Genomic DNA, 16450 nt, shown 5'->3' on the forward strand with positions numbered 1-16450 from the left:
CCATATTTCATTCGATTCATTTTTTTTTTTTTTTTACATGGCATTTGGAACTCGAAAGTTCATCGCCTCATCTACGCAAGCCTTCCACGCTGCCCTATCTCGTGTCAACCCCACCCAAGATGCACCTCTCCGATCGACACCCACCCGTCCTATTTCTACTAGATCCGCTTTTACGTTGTCCTCCCATCTACGTCTAGGTCTACCTAGAGGTCGCGTTACCATCGGCCTGCCCTTCATGACACGCGCTGCCGTCTCCCATTCTCGCTACATGCCCTGCCCATCCCAATCTGCGCGATTTTATTATTCTGTTAATATTTGGTGACGCGTACAGATTGTGTAACTCATCATTGTGTAGTCTCCTCCATTCCCCGGTTTCGTCATCTTTCTTCGGCCCGTATATTTTTCGCAAGACTTTATTTTCATAAACCCTAAAACGGTTGTCCGCCTGCTTAGTGAGAGCCCACGTTTCGCACCCGTACAGAACCACCGGCAGTATTATTGTCCTGTATATTCTTATTTTAACGTTTTTAGACAACAGCCTCGACTTAAGTAAATTACTCACGGCGTAGAAGCAAGCATTACCCGAATGGAGTCTCTTATTTATTTCGACATTAATCTCGTTTCTATCATTTATGGTCGTACCCAGATACCTGAATTCGCTAACCTTTTCAAAAGGAAAATTCCCAACTCTGAGATCTTCCTCCCCTCTGCAGATGCCTAGCTTATCCACAATCATGTACTTTGTTTTTGATTCACTCACTTCTAACCCTGTATACTCCACCGCTTTTATGAGGATTTCCGCGTTTCTTGCTACCGTTTCCCTACAATCCCCCAGTATATCCAAATCATCTGCGTAGCCTAGTATCTGCGTTGTTCCATTAAGCGTTGCGCCCATCTGGCTAACCTGCATTTTTCTAACGGCATACTCTAACGTTAAGTTGAACAGCACCGTAGAGAGCCCATCCCCTTGTTTTAAACCATCGCGTATCATGAAGGGTTCTGATACATTACCGCGTACTCGGACCTTTCCCGTGCTTCCGTTCAGACATATTTGAATTAATCTCACGAGTTTTATCGGTACACCGAGAAGTACTAGAATTTGATACATTTTGCTTCGCTTAATAGAGTCGTGCGCTTTTTTAAAATCTATAAATAGTTGGTGTATGGTTTCGCAAAATTCCCACTTTTTCTCTAACAACTGTCTTATGGTAAACATTTGATCGCTCGTCGATCTGTTGCGCCGAAATCCGCACTGATAATCTCCTACTATATCTTCCGCGAATGGAGTGAGTCTAGCTTGTATTACGTTTGACAGAACTTTGTAGCACGTTACTAAAAGTGAAATACCCCTATAGTTATTACAGTCTGTCTTATCCCCCTTTTTAAAAATCGGTATAATGATAGATTCCTTCCAATTTTCGGGTATTGTTTCATTTCTCCAGATGGCACATACTAGTTTATAGATTTTGAAAGTGAGCTCGACGCCCCCATATTTGAGCAACTCAGCTGGTATAGAGTCATTTCCCGCGGCTTTGTTGTTTTTTAGTTTTTTAATCGCGGCCTCTACTTCTTGGTAGCTCGGTTCCTCCACGTGGGGTTCAGCAGTGTGAATTTCGTCCCCTAATTCTTCGCTATTTTCGTGCACGTTTAATAATTTATCGAAATAATTTTTCCACAGCGACAGTAATTCGTTGTCATTTGTTACGAGGTCCCCGTTTTCGTCCTTCATCAATTGCGCTCTACTCCTAAAACCCTTTCTGATGGCGTCAATCCCTCTGGACATTTCGCGGGGGTTATTTTCCTTACTGTTAGTTTCTATTCTCCTAATAAAATTCTTTTGATACTCCCGCTTCTTATTTCTGTAGATCGCGCTCGTCCGTTTCCTTACGTTAGAATACTCTTCTACGGTCCTATCGCTTCTATTTTGTATGCTATCTAATTTAGCCTTTTTGCGCCTTTCAAACCAGAGTTCACACGCTTCGTCAAACCATGGTTTGCTCTTTGGCTTTTTCTTTTTACCCAGTACTTTGTTCGCGGCCTCTTTTACCGTTTTTTCGATGTCCCCCCATAAGCTATTCGGTTCGTCATTCCCCTCCGGCGATGTGTTTGCTTCTTCAAGTGCCTGAAACCTGTTATTAATTTCTATCTGGTACCTAATTCGCTCTGTTCTATCTCGTAGTTTCTCAATATCGAAGCTTTCTACCTTGTTTGCTCGCTTACTATTTTGATTCGCTACTAGTCTAGCTCTTAATTTGGCTACTACTAGGAAGTGATCCGAGTCGCTATCTGCCCCTCTGTAAGCCCTTACGTCAAGAACATTAGTATGACGTCTTTTTTCAATGAGGAAATGATCAATTTGGTTCTGTGTGGCCCCGTCCGGCGATGTCCACGTTGCCTTGTGTATGTTCTTGTGCTTAAAACACGTAGTTTTGATTATAAGATCTTTTGCCGCCGCGAAATTTATGACCCTAATACCGTTATCATTGCTGGCTTCGTGCAGGCTTTCCTTACCTATAGTAGGCCTAAACATTTCCTCCCTACCTATTTTAGCATTGAAATCGCCTAATACTATTCTTGTGTCGTAAGACGCGAACTGGTCGATTACCTGCTCTAAAGTTTCGTAATAGAGATCCTTAGCTTCTTCTTCTTTGTCCTCCGTAGACATTAATGAATACATATCTATACCATTCACCTTCGATAATGATGTACGAGAGCCTATCATTGACGGATTTGAAACTTTTAACCGAATGTATGATGCTTTTGCTTACGAGAAATCCGGTGCCTAGAGATCCCCCACTCCCGGTCCCATACAGGTACGTGAAGTTACCCGATGCTAGTACTCCGCCATCTGGCCACCGCGATTCCTGTATTGCTACCAAATCTAGATTGTACCTATCAGCTTCCTTTACGAGTTCTTTAAACACACCTGCTCTGTATAGACTGCGAACATTCCAAGTTCCAACCCTTAAGTCCCTTTTGGTTCGGATTTGATTTTTTTGAGCCATGATGTTATGTTAAAACCCGCGCGCTTCGGATCCTGTTCCGATCGCAGGTGAGTCCACCGTTCTAGAGGTGATAACCCCCATACCTCTCTAGAACTAAGTATGAGAGCTTTCCGACTTTGATGAGGACAGTGTCAATTCGTCGTCAGACACACTACGGTTTCATTCTCTCATCCTAACGCCCCCCTGCAAGGCAGCGCGCCTTCGCTGGCATTGTTACCGCGAAAGACCAGGTGACGAATCATTCTACACATCCCCTTTCGGGGCAGTTGTCATCGCTCCCGCATCCTCCTCGGCAGCAGGATTTTTGCCCATTTTTGTAATGTGTGATGAAAGAGATAGATTGAGAGATAAGAGATAATGTGAAGTGTTTTTGTTGTTGCGGTGCTTGCGTAGTGTTTCTAGATGAATGCGTTCGACAGTGTGGGCTCATCACACCCACGCCTGTTCCTATCGGCTGTCCGCGGCTGCTTATTCAATTTATTCGCAGCTAACCTCTTTCTCAGGGGCTGTTCTCTATCCGCAACCTAAGGACGCGCTGTGTAGTGGTGATAGGCACCCACCCGTCCGATCTGGACGACAAAGTCCAAGACCCGCTTAGGGTAGCGGCATTGTAACAGTTCATTCGATTCATTATGAAGAAAAAATGCATCTGTTAATACTTCTATATAAATAAAAAGCCATATAATTATTTACAAAAACTATACAAAAAAAAAGAAAACAATAATCCAAATTTGAGACATTGGCGCGCTTTCACGCCTGATCAAACCCTAGTCCATAATATTATTCGAGCAAATGCTTGAAAAAAGCGAATGAATAAAAAATTTCGAATTGATCTCGAAACTCGAAAGGATAACTTTAGATCTATTCATTGATCGCTAGAGCATTGTCCTGTTTGCTACCGTTGCGATTTATTCGAAACGCGATTTTCGAAAATTTTTGGAATTATGTGAAAAAATGTGTTGCCCACTTCTTAAAAAACTTTTCGAAAGTAATGTACATAGACACTATAATGAGTAATTAAATTTTTTGAGAAAATTAAAACTCATTCTACACTTGAGTAAAGATGACGCATAACAACGCAAGGTCAAGTTTGATTTCTATTTGACAGGTTTATCATAACGTCTGCCTCCTCTACACCGCATATATTCCACTAAAAAAGTGTCACCCAACACTCATGCATCGCGCCACGATCGGCAAAAAATCAACAGCTTTGAACTCTGCTGACTGCCCGAAGTGCTCTCTTTTAATCTAGCTTGCAGTAGCGCCATCCCCAACTCGTATGCCCACGTGTGATCGGCCGTAGCACACATACAAGTGCTTCGCCGTCGGCTCATCGACCAAAGAAGCAGAGAGGATCAAAGGCAAATCGACGCCAGCTGCTGTGTGTTGTGCAGGGAAACTTGCTTCTCTTTCATTAAGCCGTGCCGACTCGTCGTTTCGTGTTATACTGTTATTTTTAGCGAATTTTCTACGTTAGCCGCGGCTAATTCCTCTCCGCCAAAGTCTCCGCTAAAGTTTTTTCTTGATTATATTTTTTTTCGTTAAGATTAAATAAACTGGAAGGATATAGTGATTTTCGCGTGTTTTCCAGGCGAACAAAATTAACGGAAGAAACCATGCGGAGAGTTCTTCGATACTGTGCGGCATTCTTCTCGCAGATCTCACAAGCCACTCCTTTAATTTAATATGTTTTCGTGAGCTTACAAACTGTTCTTGTTCAGAGTGTATTGTAAATCACGATTACCGGTAAACTTTTGCTTTTAGGAATCTTGCTCGTAAAGAAAGACGCAAAGAAATGACTAGGATATTTATTTAGGCAGGGTGCGAGTCACGCACATTATATGAAAACATTAATCATTATTAAACCTATAGCTGCGAGAAAATGCTTGCTGTTTTTTCACGACTCTTCAATTGCGACACCCATTTTTTTTTTTTTTTATACGATAACGAAATTCTAGCGACGAGAAATATTCCGCGGCAAGGGAAGACCGCTGGCAATTCCGAGCGTAAAAAAACTGCCCAAGAAATCGAAGCCTAATACCGTGTGAAGACAACAGCGTGTGGAGCGCGTAATTCGCTTAGAATCGTGGTGGCGCCTCGTGTGTGTATCTGTCATATACACAGCCAAACGAAATGTAGACTTATAGGTATATATAGGCATCGCGTCGATCGTGGAATTTCGATGGGGGAAAATTCGCACGTGCGACTATATACTGCGTCGTGACCTTGAGTTCCAAGTAGACACGCGCGATAATCATTTGCCTGTGGTTCCTCATCCATTTTATATCTACGCTTTTTCGAGTGCATTTTTTCGCTCTATTTCCAGGCGAGTCATCGCTCTGTATACGTGCGTGTGCGCACTTAACTCGTTTCGTTGTCGTATCACGCGCCTGTGCCGCCATTCCGATGGAGATTAAGTTTGCCCTAAGTGATTCGAGCATTCAGAACTGAGCATAAATGCATACAAAAAATGTATTCGAATAGGGTGTTTGGTCAGCTCTTACTCTGCTTGTACCGAGTAGGGGACGCTCTCATTGTCCCGCTAGAAACCTTTGCCGAAAAGCGCGCTTAGCCAGGTGTGAATCCTAGCTCGGCGAAGGAAAATAAATGAAAGACAAGCAGTTGTAGCAATTCCAATTAAGCTAACAAGTGGCCAGCAGAGCTTTGACGCTCCCTGGCGACGGTCCAGCGCGGAGTCTGCAGAAAAGGCCAAGTAGCGTGTCAACGGCCCTGTCAGTAAATCGATGCGAAAGTTTGTCTGCCTAGGCCTCTCTCTCTCCCTCTTCCTCCACCCCACCGTATCAATCTAAAAGCCTCCTCCTCCTCCTCTTTCTCGCGCCTCTTCGTATCAATCCATAGCGGGAGAGAGAGAGAGAGAGAGGGAGAGAGAAAGTGGGAGAGAGAGGGAGAGTGAGAGAGCGAGAGAGACAGACGGAGAGACAGAGAGAGGGAGAGAAAGAGATGCCCCTCTCTTCGTCCCTTTTTCCAGCCACCCACGACCTATCCCCGACTTCGGCGCAGCAGGAGCTCGAAATGCGTGCGCGAGAGGGAGCAGCAAGCTCAAGCCGCGCGAACTGAACTCGGTCGGCAGCGCGCGGTTCAGCCGAGTTCAGTACGCCACACGAGTCCTCGTGCTCACGTGCAAAGGTGCTCGCCAGACCGACCCTTGTATTCAAAAGAGCGACACTGTATTTTGGCAAACGTGCGTTGGTTTTTTATTCGTTGTTGTTTTTTTTGTTCTGTGCTATTCAGTAGTCGCAGGGTATGATCGAAAGTTTCTTTACGCGAAAGAACGACCGACGTTGTTGTTGTTGTTGTCGACGTTTGTGTTTTCGTGGGTCGACGGAGCACCGAGATTCTGAGTATTGATGATTTTGCGAGGGACGAGATAGTTGGGTTGCTAGATACGCCGCTGTTTACTTTTCATTTGCTTCGAGGCATCGCGTAAAGAAAAGGAAATGATTGGCGCTTTTGTTCGGATTATAATATTCCTCGTGAGATGTAATCACATCAATACTCAGCTTTCGGCAAATTGAAAAAGCTCAGTAGAGAAAGCGTGAGCGCAAATGGAAAATTAAATTTATCTCTGCAGAAACTCTGGAGACTCGGCGCTAAATAAAACACAATAGCCCAGATATTGAGAACATTCGCTATGTGTCTTGTGTGCGCTCTTGGAATGCTTTTGCAAACGGGTGCATGGGTACTTTCAAACTTTAAAAAATTGAGACAATTTACGATTCATCCTGCAGACCACGCCAAAGCATCGATGGCTTTGGGACTCTCTTTGATTTTTCTTCTTCTCTTGCAGAGGAAGCGTTATTACGGAGCATAGAAAGTAAATATCGAGAGTAGCTGAGAAGAGGGGATCGAATTCCGGTACGTCGTTCTTTCGATGTTGCTGCTGCCTGCAAGCCTCAACGAACGAGATAACTCAGAGGTCAGAATACTTTGTATCTTGATTTTCATTGCTTTGAGCACAAACGCGTATTTTTGCGAGGGAAGTCATTGTACCTGTACCCGCCGGAAGCGACTTTTTCATTGAATATGCATAAACCTGCTGAAATTTTTAATGATTAATGACGTGCGGATGCGCAGGCTTTTGTAGGTATTTTAATGGTTTAGAGGTTTAGCCGGCCGACCGAGGTACCCGCACCATTTACTCTCTTTTCTCGCATCTCTGCCTCGCGAGCGCACTAGAACATATTATAGATAAGCTGGCTCGCCGCCGCGACTCCGGCAGTAACAGCAGTTTGATTGGGTTTCATCGATTTTGTTCGAGCCGTCTGACGGGAAACGAGATTTTTATTTTCGAAAATAACGGAGAAGGCCAGGCACGAGCTTCTCCTGAGAGGAATTTTCACGTTTCGAAATCGCATTTCATATTATACGAGTGCAGAGTTCGAAAGAGAAGGCATTTTTCAATTGCATTTATTCGACGCGAGATGAAATGACACCCTGGTTTTAATTTTCCTTAGCGAGCGTTTGTTGCGAGTACTTGAATAATATTGTTATCCGTATACGAAAATTAACTATGCTAATTAGTTGTTAGAAGGAGTACGTGAACACACTTCGTCGAAATGTCCAAACGATTCGGAGCGCAAGCTCCCTAAAAATAACACGTTGTATCCGTCTGCATTTGCACAAGAAAAGCCAGTCTTACACGCGCTTATCTGAAGCGTAGGGGACAATGGCGCGACGACGATATATATCCCTAGCTTCCATTCATCATGCTCTTCCTTCCATATAATACGACGCGGAAGAAGAAGCAGCCTTTCCCGTGACTGGCTTGTTTGTGTGCGATTCGGCCCACACGTGCTGATTATACGGTGATCTACGAGTTGTTTTTGTAGCTTAGAAAAATATAGCTATAACCTTTTATCGTAAAGCATTTTGCGTGTATATAGCACAAGATTAGGCATCTTTCTCTTTAAAAGATGCTCGAAAAAAGGAAAACAAAATTTCGCATGATTAGACAGTATACGTGTAGTCGGGCAAACAATAACGACGTAGCCCAGCTCAGAGTTTAAAATATTCCATTACAACCCTATCGCTCTCCATAATTCGTAGAGCAAAATTGCGCAACCCGCGAGGTGGGAGGAACATAAAATTCGCATCCTTCCTCAACTTCTCGGCAGGAGGAAAATTCCCGAAAGCTTCTTTATTCCAGCTCTCTACAAACACAAAACTCCGCGCGCCAAGTGCTTCCGACCCTTCGTTTTTATTACCTGCTCCTCCTCCCACGCGTTCGCTTCTTTTTCAACATCGTTCCTTTCTCGTTTCATCCCGAGCGGGAATACCGCGATTGACACACACACACACACAGACACACATACACACACACACAAACACTTCATCCACCTTCTTTTCTATGTGCTTCATCAATTGGTTTCTATTGCACTGCGCGTCTGACTAGAACCGGTCGTTCTACTTGATTGCACTCTAATTATGTCGTCACTAGTTGTCAATCTACATAACCTAGAAAGTCATGCTCTCAGTCCGTTGTTGCGAAAATGGCGCATGTTTCTTGTTCTCAACTATTCGAATTCAACGAAAACAGCGATTGTACCAACAGTCTGAGGATGCAACCAAAAAATGTTTATTACTAGGATGAAAGTACAGGTAAAAAGGTTCAATTAAAAAAGTAATCGTTTGAATTGCTTCACGGAGAGAAACCGTCCAGTAAAATTAAGTATATTCTGCAGGAATTATTACTGTTATTCTGATCAATAATTTCGTCACAGACTGACCATCGTTCAGTAACTTTTACTAGACAGTACAGTCATTTTTATTGAAGCATTGAAAATTATAAAAATTCGAATTCCCGGCCTTACCACGTCACGTTGTCACAACGTTTGTCGCGATTTTATTTATTGCAAATTAATTAAAATTAAAAAACCTCAGAAAAAATCCTGCTTCGACTGGGACTCGAACCTGCAACCTTTGGGGCGAGAGGCGGATCGCTTATCCATTCCGCCTGCACCGCGTACGTTAATAACATCTGCATGGTGGCGCTTCAAGACGTCTGAACAGCTGATTATAGAAAATCGGAAAACGGCTTCGTAATGGTATTTAAAATACTGAGGTTTAAATTTTAAGAAAATTATATGATTTGAAATTGTGACAGGTGCTCCTCCAGTAAAATAATTAAGATTGAAAGTAGTTTAAAAATCATTATTATGTTGTATATTTGAACAATATTTTATCTATTGGAACTATGAATTTTGTTGGACAAAGCTACGTGCCAAAGAATTGGCAACGGTTTTTTACTTAAAAATAATACTGTGGTGGTATAATAGACGAGCATCACTGAAATATCAGAATATTTTGCTTTATTTTTTTACATTCAAATAAAAATGGTCAACTAAACTTAACTTTTGAACGGATTTAAACGTAAATTTTACTGTACAGTACAGTAATTTGCCTACTATTCTCACTTTGTGATCAAATTACTGTACTGTTCAGTAAAATTTTCCATACTTTTAGTAAATTTTACTGCACTGTTTCTCTCCGTGTTGATCTGGGTAAAGTTTTTTGAAAAATTGAAAATATGGAAAAATCATAAAAAAAGAAACTACGAAAAATAACGAAATTTTAATTATTTTTCGTCATTTTCAATTCTTTGTCACGTGTCAGCATAATAAGTGACCTGTCAGGGAGAAACTTGTGAATAGTTTTAATGAAGCAATCGACGACCCGGCGGATGGTCAATTTCGTAAATCCAATTCATGAGTTAAGAGAGGAGGCGCGCGCACCCTCCAAAAATCTTGTTTCTACTTCAAAATGCTTTGATCCAAGAGTGCTCCGACGCTAACGCATGTGAACGCTTTTCCCGACGCAAATGCTTGAGAACTTTGCAGTAAGAATTAATAAACACACCTATAATTTTTTAATATATATTAAAGTGATTTTCATTTTTGCATTTGAATTTAGTAACAAAAATAGTTAAAACACATATATTAATTTTGAAGAATGCTCAAGACTCAGATGTACGTCGTCAGTAATCTAGGAGTGCAACTTTTTAAATGGCTCGTCTCGTTACTCAAATACACGTCGGACGAACGTGGGTGAATTGTGCGGGACAGAGTCCAAACTATCTGTGCGTTAATATTTGTACTTTCGACAGAGCTCTAGTGTCCACTAAATCTGCATGGTTATACCACTACTCCCTGTTTTTCATAGAGTTGCTGAAATACATCGACTGATAGCTGATCAAACAGATTATTAAATGTTTTTAACTAAGCAACAGTCGGTATCTCTTTAAATATCTAAAAGGTGTAATTTATTACATCTACACTCTACTAGAGTCTATTGCTTGTAGCAAGTTATAAAAAATTAAAAATTTGGCTACTACAGCAGATACACAACTTCGTTACAAGTTTATCATTTGCCAACCTGTTCTCATTATGTTCAACGGCTGTTGTTTACTTTTCATTTAACTACATCAGCCAATCGGGTCGATCAAAAATGTAAAGAACTCTGGCTCATAGTGAAAACATCAAGGTGTCACAAGCAATAAATAAAAACTCGAAAGAAAAATATGATGAACTTGTTGCGCTTCGCATAAAAGCATTCCAAGAAAGTTTAGGAGCCATTCATACTCTCAGCAAACTCGTATTATCGAAGTAATAACCAAACTTAGCAAAATAAAATCTTCTTGCATATGAGTAATTTATGAATTCAGCTGGTGGGAATAGACGTGACCCGTTAAAATTTAGTTAAAAATTAGCTATAAACCAGCTATTAGAACGACATTTCTAGCGGTTTTGCAGCTAATATTCAACCTATTCATAGACACAAAGAATATATTCAAATTTTTTTTCTGGTTCAAGTACAAATAAAAACTGAATTTGTTTGTGGTACAAAGACAATGTACTTAATACGAATTTTTGATAGTATTAGAAAAAAATGTCTTGATGATGAAACAATTTTTTATAGCACAGTGTGGCTAAAATCCGCTGTTAAGTCACGCCTATCTGTGACTAAAGTAGTCCTTTTTTGGACCGTGTTTATCACACTCGCTACGCTCGTGCGCTAACCTCACGGTGCAAATAAGGACTACTTTAGTCACGAATAGGCGAGACTTGCGGATTTTAGTAGTCTGTGCTATAAAATTTTATACGATACTCTTGACTTAAATGGTTCGTTTTTACACGGCACAGTTAGCACCCGAGCGTAGCGATAAAGTAGTCCTTTTTTGGACCGTGTTTATCACACTCGCTACGCTCGTGCGCTAACCTCACGGTGCAAATAAGGACTACTTTAGTCACGAATAGGCGAGACTTGCGGATTTTAGTAGTCTGTGCTATAAAATTTTATACGATACTCTTGACTTAAATGGTTCGTTTTTACACGGCACAGTTAGCACCCGAGCGTAGCGAGGGCGCTAAGCGCCGTGTAAAACTGAACCATTTAAGTCAAGAGTATCGTATAAAATTTTATAGCACAGACTACTAAAGTCCGCAAGTCTCGCCTATTCGTGACTTAACAGCGGATTTTAGCCACACTGTGCTATAAAGATAATTTACGCATATCTTTTGAACAAGTACAGTATCAGACTAATTATTATGATTGCGGAGTTTTTGTTATAGCATTTGCAGTCGCAATTGTATTTAATGTTTTCCCATGCAATGTTCAGTTTAATATTATGGAAAACAATGGCATTGTATATTTATCAAATCAAAATAGCAAAAAAAACCTAATTAAAACGAAAATCTGATTAAAACAATATAGTATTTTAAAATACCTTATTGGTAATAGATTAATAGATAATTGATTTGTTTTTTCATATAGCCCATACTTATTATTAAAATTTAACTGTCGCGATTAAAGAAAAAAATTGACTTTGATTGAACACTGCATAGGTGATCGAAGCATTATAGATAATCACTATCAATTCATTTGGAGGTAAGAGGAGGAGAAAAAAATCGGTAATAGTTGCATTGTTTCCTATACCCATGATAGATGATGGAAATACGGCGAAATTCTGCCGACGTTTATTATCCATCGCAACCAATCATCGCGAGATTGTGATGATGATAGCACGTGAAAAGCCTGATCTGCAGCACAATTGCGCGACAGACAATGAGATTTCGCGAAAGGCAAAATTTATAATGAATTTACTGGTGAACGGTTGAGTTTTGTTTGCTGACAGCTCCGTGACCCGCGAATGACCTATTTTATCCCCGTTTTCCCCTCTTCTATGTATATATGACAAAATAGACCCCAAAACTCGAATTTGTGTGAAAAATAATATACAAAAGTGAGATTCATAAAAAAGAAGCCGGTACATATACATTATAAAATATAGGGTTATACAACAAGATATTTTCCATAGTTTCATAATTCAAAAGCACAATTTTTTTTAAAACACTGAGCTCACTTTCTGTTACTTCCAAAGGAAGCCTTGTAATAGTAATTTTTGGAGTTGGAGAAAAACACGTAGAAAATATGTTTTGTTACATTTTAAGTCGAAAAATAGCGTTTTTAGAAAATGTCTGCACGGATGTGTGTCTTCTTTCGTAGAAAGACTCATTCATGTATTCGTAAATACACGTCTATTCCCTTCGTGACATTAAAAATTTCAAATTCAAAGGCAAAGATATATACATGTGTAAATCCACGACCGACAGTACACAACTTGGGTGCTGGAAGTTGAGAATTTCAAATTGAGGGCACACCTACCAGACCACCTTTTTTGGTTTTTCGGGCCATCTAGAGTGAGAAAATGCCCGCGTGCATCGCCGATCGCTTGCCAAACTTTTTACGAGGCACGTGAAATTCTCTTATAAGAATTTAACACGTACGGGAAAAATTTAACGAAAACCAGAAAATTGCCACTTTTTGTCTGGAGGCGTAATCCAAAAATGTGTTTTAATAGAATCAAAGTATTTAAAAAAAAGAATCAATTTTAGTGCTGGTGGGTTAAAAACGGTTGCCTAGGTCAAAAGTTGTCTAGGCTTGAAAATGGCAAAAAATCACGAATTTTTCTATTATTTACGAAAATCAGCGATTTTTCTTATTTTCATAATCCTTATAACTTTTGATCCGAGCGGTCAATTTAAACCATCAGATGCTCAAATTGTAGCCCTTGTCTTCCGTTTTCGGTTTGAAAATTAAGATTAACATTTTCATTTTATGATCAGCTATATATATGACGATGAAAACGGACAAAAAACGGCCATTATTTGATAGGCATATACATAGTTGATCGTAAAATTAAAATGTTAATCCAATGTTTTAAAACAAAAATAGAAATAAAGAGCTTTAATTTGAGCCGTGAATGATTAAAATTGGCCGCTCGGATCAAAAGAGAAAAATCGCTGATTTTCGTAAAACGTCTTACTTCATGACTTTTTACTGTTTTCAAGCCTAGACAACTTTTGACCTAGGCAACTATTTTTAACTCGCCAGCCCTCAAATTAAAGCTCTTTTCTGATGCTTCCATCCTAGTAATAAACATTTTTGGATTACGCCTTCAGACACTGAATGGGTAAAGTTGAACCATGGCTAATTCTCGTTAATGTTAAATTCCCATAAGAGGATTTCAACTGCCCCACAAAAAAATTTGACAAGCGATCAACGATGCATGCCGGCATTTTCTCACTCCAGGTGATCCAAAGAACCAAAAAAGTTGGTCTGGTAAGCGCACTCTCAATTTGAAATTTGCAACTTCCAACGCCCAAGTTGTGTCCTGTCGGTCGTGGATTTGCACATATGCGTGCACAGTATTGTAATTTTAAGATATAATTGAATGAATCTGTATGTACTATTTGACGATGAATTCAGTATAATTTTATACGAAATGCATCACAATAAACACCTACTCCAAACATTGTTCTCTATGGATGTGCCTTCATAAGAAAAAACTAAAACTATTGAACACGTAAAAGAAAATTATGAGAACCGTTGAGTCACTAGCGTTTGTCGAATCAGCCTCCCCTATGAAGTCTCCAAGTGCGTGCGACAGCTTCAAAAGAATATAGAAACACTGTCGGTCCACCGAACGCCAATTTGTCGGTGAACCAATTCCTAAATATGAAATAAAATATAAAATCGGGTTAGCCCTTTTTTTGACTGATCGAATCTCGGTATTAACCTCTTGAACGGCAGAAATAGACGTGAAATTGAAACATTTTTTCAGAGTTGACGTAGAGAAAAAAAGAATGGACGAACGCTTAGCTTTCTCTACACTGTAGACTCGACGTGCCGAGCTTGCGCGGGCTTTCTCGTTTAGTGCAATTTTTGTCACGGTTCTCTCATCAGATTTTGGTTCAGTTCAGAAAGCGAAATGTCGACTTTTGAAAATCCGAAATCCAATTTCATAGACGACACCTATAACGACTTTTCTTTTAATTTTATAAAGTACAACGAATTTAAAATCTGCTATTCAATAGGCATATACTACGCGCAGCTATACCTTGCGTATTAGGACAAATTTATCGCGCATAATTAGGACATTAGCGATTATGTGCGGAACAAAATTATAGCTGCGTACGCGAAAACAAGTCTATACAGCGCGCACGCTTGACCTGCCGCAAATGCCTCCATTGTAGAGTTCCACCTTTTTGTGATGTAATCGCTATTTTCGCACCTACGCATCCATTTCAGAAATTTTTATGGTCTGTTATCATTGGCGTCTTGAATTTATGGCTGATTTTTGAACACATAAGTATTAAAACTGAAAAATCAGATTTTAAAATCTCTATTATTGAATTTCGTCCAAGTTTATCTGACTCTCTGACCTCAGTGACCAGAGACCTGGAAATCAGAGAATTGATTTTTAATCATTTGCTGAAAAAACAGAATGTAATAATTTTCAGTAGTTTAAACTATATTTTAAATGATTTTATGTAACACGCGAACGATTTTCGCGTTTTTCGTACCTAAAAGTGACTCTTTTTTGACCGGCGGGCAAAAAAATTATTTTAGCGAGCAATAAAAACCTTTATTGCCCGCATATTCAAACAGCGGGCAATAATGGCCTTTATTGCCCGCAAAATTTTTTTTTTGTAATTTAAAAAAAGTTGATTTTGATAAATTTGCATTATTTATTATTAAATAAAAAATGTACAAACTGTTATGTTCTTGAACAATATATAATTTATAACTAAATATAAATTAACATTGTCAAAATTTCTTATTTTTTTCATTAAAACCCTTTACATAATACTTTATTTCATTTTTTTCCTATTTTCTCATTATAAATTCGGTACTGTTAAAATCAATTATTTATTTACAAAAAAAAAACAAAAATGAATTTGGCTTTTATACAATGTTTGAACAAGACAAGAGCACGGTTGCCGTGTCAAAAAATAGTCACATCATCAGTCCCTCTTAACACATACGAAAAAACGCGAAAATACGTCCGCGCGTTACATAAAATATGGTGTGCACCAAGGGCTAAGTGGGCTTTTTGGCCTCGTGGATTTTGCAGTACGAGTCAAGGCGAGTTAGCCCGAGCCGAAGGCGAGGGCGTTTACGAGCCGCACACTCGGCCTAAAAAAGCCCACTTTATGCCCTTGGTACACAATATACTATTTTAAAGTGTTTTTCTGTAATGTTGTAGCAGCTAAGTGGACCAATGACCTTGGTTCTGAAAGAATAGATCTGTGTAAGCACATACATACGCATATATTTAATCATTTCCGATAAACAATTCCCACTTTCTAGATTCAGTTGAAAGACTCGATTCGTTTCATTATGCTGTTATTACACGCTCGTTCTCACTCATTTTTTCACTTTAAATTTTCCACTGATGTGACGTCGGGATGAAACGGAAGCTCGATTGAATAGGAGTGACCCCGATTCCGACGACGGATTACAGCTATATATACATCTACTTAGACGCATATAACTGTTTCACGCTGCAGCACCTTTTTTACCAACCGTCATTTAATATTCTTATAGCATTTTCACAGTGACGGGTAGCTCAAGGGATTTAAACTTCAACATGTGGATACAAGGCAATTGCTGAGGCTACAGTAGAGAGGTGTCGTTTTGCTTTTAATGACGGAGTTGTGCAACCATGATCGCCAGATTAACAATCTGGAACCTGACAACACCGTCATAATTTTTTAGCGCCTGAACATATACTTGGTTCGACGCTCACGGTACAAGGCTATACCGCTGTACCAGTGCATCGCCGCAAGATTCGCATTTTTATGTAGGGTCTGGTAGGTGCTGCTCTCTTGCATGAGCACCCCTCAGTTATTACCACGTTATATAGCTATAGCCGCTATAGGTTAGGGTGCACATGCGGTCAACTGTGTGTCTGTGTGCAGTATCGTATTGCCTCCGTGTATTTGCGGCGCTTGCGGCTACCTTATAGATACTGCCATCGTGCGTAAGTATTCCCAAGCGACTGCAGCGCCGCGATGGTGCTTATACGGCTGCTCTTGGGTAGTCGAAGGTACCCTTCGATATACCGGGGGGTATGCCGAGGGTAC

At 40.1% G+C, this 16450-nt stretch overlaps 1 protein-coding gene across 1 annotated transcript in view; it reads left to right on the forward strand.

Annotated features, from left to right (window-relative positions):
* Nucleotides 1–6076: 6076 nt before the first annotated feature.
* Nucleotides 6077–16450, forward strand: part of LOC100677851 — a 73898-nt gene continuing 63524 nt past the window's right edge. Inside the window, exons 1-2 of the mRNA XM_008215883.3 lie at nucleotides 6077–6207; nucleotides 6814–6942. The gene's annotated coding sequence lies outside the window, so the exon portion shown is untranslated. The remainder of the gene's footprint in view (nucleotides 6208–6813; nucleotides 6943–16450) is intronic.

This window comes from Nasonia vitripennis, chromosome 4 (assembly GCF_009193385.2).
Source record: "Nasonia vitripennis strain AsymCx chromosome 4, Nvit_psr_1.1, whole genome shotgun sequence".
NCBI lineage: Eukaryota > Metazoa > Arthropoda > Insecta > Hymenoptera > Pteromalidae > Nasonia > Nasonia vitripennis.